This window comes from Ornithodoros turicata, chromosome 10 (assembly GCF_037126465.1).
Source record: "Ornithodoros turicata isolate Travis chromosome 10, ASM3712646v1, whole genome shotgun sequence".
In the NCBI taxonomy this organism is placed as follows: Eukaryota; Metazoa; Arthropoda; class Arachnida; order Ixodida; family Argasidae; genus Ornithodoros; species Ornithodoros turicata.
In genome coordinates, this window is record NC_088210.1 from 35,653,037 (window position 1) to 35,656,793 (window position 3,757).

A 3,757-nucleotide genomic window follows, 5' to 3' on the forward strand; every position below is an offset into this window, starting at 1 on the left:
TGATTGCTCATATTCATCGAGTGTCACAAGCATGAAATCAGAAGAAGAAGTAGTCTTTATTTACAACAGTAGAATTGTCGTCGTTATTTGCGACAGTAGAATCTGTAGTCTGGTTCATTGTTTCTGATTGCTCATATTCATCGAGTGTCACAAGCATGAAATCAGAAGAAGAAGTAGTCTTTATTTACAACAGTAGAATTGTCGTCGTTATTTGCGACAGTAGAATCTGTAGTCTGGTTCATTGTTTCTGATTGCTCATATTCATCGAGTGTCACAAGCATGAAATCAGAAGAAGAAGTAGTCTTTATTTACAACAGTAGAATTGTCGTCGTTATTTGCGACAGTAGAATCTGTAGTCTGGTTCATTGTTTCTGATTGCTCATATTCATCGAGTGTCACAAGCATGAAATCAGAAGAAGAAGTAGTCTTTATTTACAACAGTAGAATTGTCGTCGTTATTTGCGACAGTAGAATCTGTAGTCTGGTTCATTGTTTCTGATTGCTCATATTCATCGAGTGTCACAAGCATGAAATCAGAAGAAGAAGTAGTCTTTATTTACAACAGTAGAATTGTCGTCGTTATTTGCGACAGTAGAATCTGTAGTCTGGTTCATTGTTTCTGATTGCTCATATTCATCGAGTGTCACAAGCATGAAATCAGAAGAAGAAGTAGTCTTTATTTACAACAGTAGAATTGTCGTCGTTATTTGCGACAGTAGAATCTGTAGTCTGGTTCATTGTTTCTGATTGCTCATATTCATCGAGTGTCACAAGCATGAAATCAGAAGAAGAAGTAGTCTTTATTTACAACAGTAGAATTGTCGTCGTTATTTGCGACAGTAGAATCTGTAGTCTGGTTCATTGTTTCTGATTGCTCATATTCATCGAGTGTCACAAGCATGAAATCAGAAGAAGAAGTAGTCTTTATTTACAACAGTAGAATTGTCGTCGTTATTTGCGACAGTAGAATCTGTAGTCTGGTTCATTGTTTCTGATTGCTCATATTCATCGAGTGTCACAAGCATGAAATCAGAAGAAGAAGTAGTCTTTATTTACAACAGTAGAATTGTCGTCGTTATTTGCGACAGTAGAATCTGTAGTCTGGTTCATTGTTTCTGATTGCTCATATTCATCGAGTGTCACAAGCATGAAATCAGAAGAAGAAGTAGTCTTTATTTACAACAGTAGAATTGTCGTCGTTATTTGCGACAGTAGAATCTGTAGTCTGGTTCATTGTTTCTGATTGCTCATATTCATCGAGTGTCACAAGCATGAAATCAGAAGAAGAAGTAGTCTTTATTTACAACAGTAGAATTGTCGTCGTTATTTGCGACAGTAGAATCTGTAGTCTGGTTCATTGTTTCTGATTGCTCATATTCATCGAGTGTCACAAGCATGAAATCAGAAGAAGAAGTAGTCTTTATTTACAACAGTAGAATTGTCGTCGTTATTTGCGACAGTAGAATCTGTAGTCTGGTTCATTGTTTCTGATTGCTCATATTCATCGAGTGTCACAAGCATGAAATCAGAAGAAGAAGTAGTCTTTATTTACAACAGTAGAATTGTCGTCGTTATTTGCGACAGTAGAATCTGTAGTCTGGTTCATTGTTTCTGATTGCTCATATTCATCGAGTGTCACAAGCATGAAATCAGAAGAAGAAGTAGTCTTTATTTACAACAGTAGAATTGTCGTCGTTATTTGCGACAGTAGAATCTGTAGTCTGGTTCATTGTTTCTGATTGCTCATATTCATCGAGTGTCACAAGCATGAAATCAGAAGAAGAAGTAGTCTTTATTTACAACAGTAGAATTGTCGTCGTTATTTGCGACAGTAGAATCTGTAGTCTGGTTCATTGTTTCTGATTGCTCATATTCATCGAGTGTCACAAGCATGAAATCAGAAGAAGAAGTAGTCTTTATTTACAACAGTAGAACTGTCGTCGTTATTTGCGACAGTAGAATCTGTAGTCTGGTTCATTGTTTCTGATTGCTCATATTCATCGAGTGTCACAAGCATGAAATCAGAAGAAGAAGTAGTCTTTATTTACAACAGTAGAATTGTCGTCGTTATTTGCGACAGTAGAATCTGTAGTCTGGTTCATTGTTTCTGATTGCTCATATTCATCGAGTGTCACAAGCATGAAATCAGAAGAAGAAGTAGTCTTTATTTACAACAGTAGAATTGTCGTCGTTATTTGCGACAGTAGAATCTGTAGTCTGGTTCATTGTTTCTGATTGCTCATATTCATCGAGTGTCACAAGCATGAAATCAGAAGAAGAAGTAGTCTTTATTTACAACAGTAGAATTGTCGTCGTTATTTGCGACAGTAGAATCTGTAGTCTGGTTCATTGTTTCTGATTGCTCATATTCATCGAGTGTCACAAGCATGAAATCAGAAGAAGAAGTAGTCTTTATTTACAACAGTAGAATTGTCGTCGTTATTTGCGACAGTAGAATCTGTAGTCTGGTTCATTGTTTCTGATTGCTCATATTCATCGAGTGTGACAAGCATGAAATCAGAAGAAGAAGTAGTCTTTATTTACAACAGTAGAATTGTCGTCGTTATTTGCGACAGTAGAATCTGTAGTCTGGTTCATTGTTTCTGATTGCTCATATTCATCGAGTGTCACAAGCATGAAATCAGAAGAAGAAGTAGTCTTTATTTACAACAGTAGAATTGTCGTCGTTATTTGCGACAGTAGAATCTGTAGTCTGGTTCATTGTTTCTGATTGCTCATATTCATCGAGTGTCACAAGCATGAAATCAGAAGAAGAAGTAGTCTTTATTTACAACAGTAGAATTGTCGTCGTTATTTGCGACAGTAGAATCTGTAGTCTGGTTCATTGTTTCTGATTGCTCATATTCATCGAGTGTCACAAGCATGAAATCAGAAGAAGAAGTAGTCTTTATTTACAACAGTAGAATTGTCGTCGTTATTTGCGACAGTAGAATCTGTAGTCTGGTTCATTGTTTCTGATTGCTCATATTCATCGAGTGTGACAAGCATGAAATCAGAAGAAGAAGTAGTCTTTATTTACAACAGTAGAACTGTCGTCGTTATTTGCGACAGTAGAATCTGTAGTCTGGTTCATTGTTTCTGATTGCTCATATTCATCGAGTGTCACAAGCATGAAATCAGAAGAAGAAGTAGTCTTTATTTACAACAGTAGAATTGTCGTCGTTATTTGCGACAGTAGAATCTGTAGTCTGGTTCATTGTTTCTGATTGCTCATATTCATCGAGTGTCACAAGCATGAAATCAGAAGAAGAAGTAGTCTTTATTTACAACAGTAGAATTGTCGTCGTTATTTGCGACAGTAGAATCTGTAGTCTGGTTCATTGTTTCTGATTGCTCATATTCATCGAGTGTCACAAGCATGAAATCAGAAGAAGAAGTAGTCTTTATTTACAACAGTAGAATTGTCGTCGTTATTTGCGACAGTAGAATCTGTAGTCTGGTTCATTGTTTCTGATTGCTCATATTCATCGAGTGTCACAAGCATGAAATCAGAAGAAGAAGTAGTCTTTATTTACAACAGTAGAATTGTCGTCGTTATTTGCGACAGTAGAATCTGTAGTCTGGTTCATTGTTTCTGATTGCTCATATTCATCGAGTGTGACAAGCATGAAATCAGAAGAAGAAGTAGTCTTTATTTACAACAGTAGAATTGTCGTCGTTATTTGCGACAGTAGAATCTGTAGTCTGGTTCATTGTTTCTGATTGCTCATATTCATCGAGTGTCACAAGCATGAAA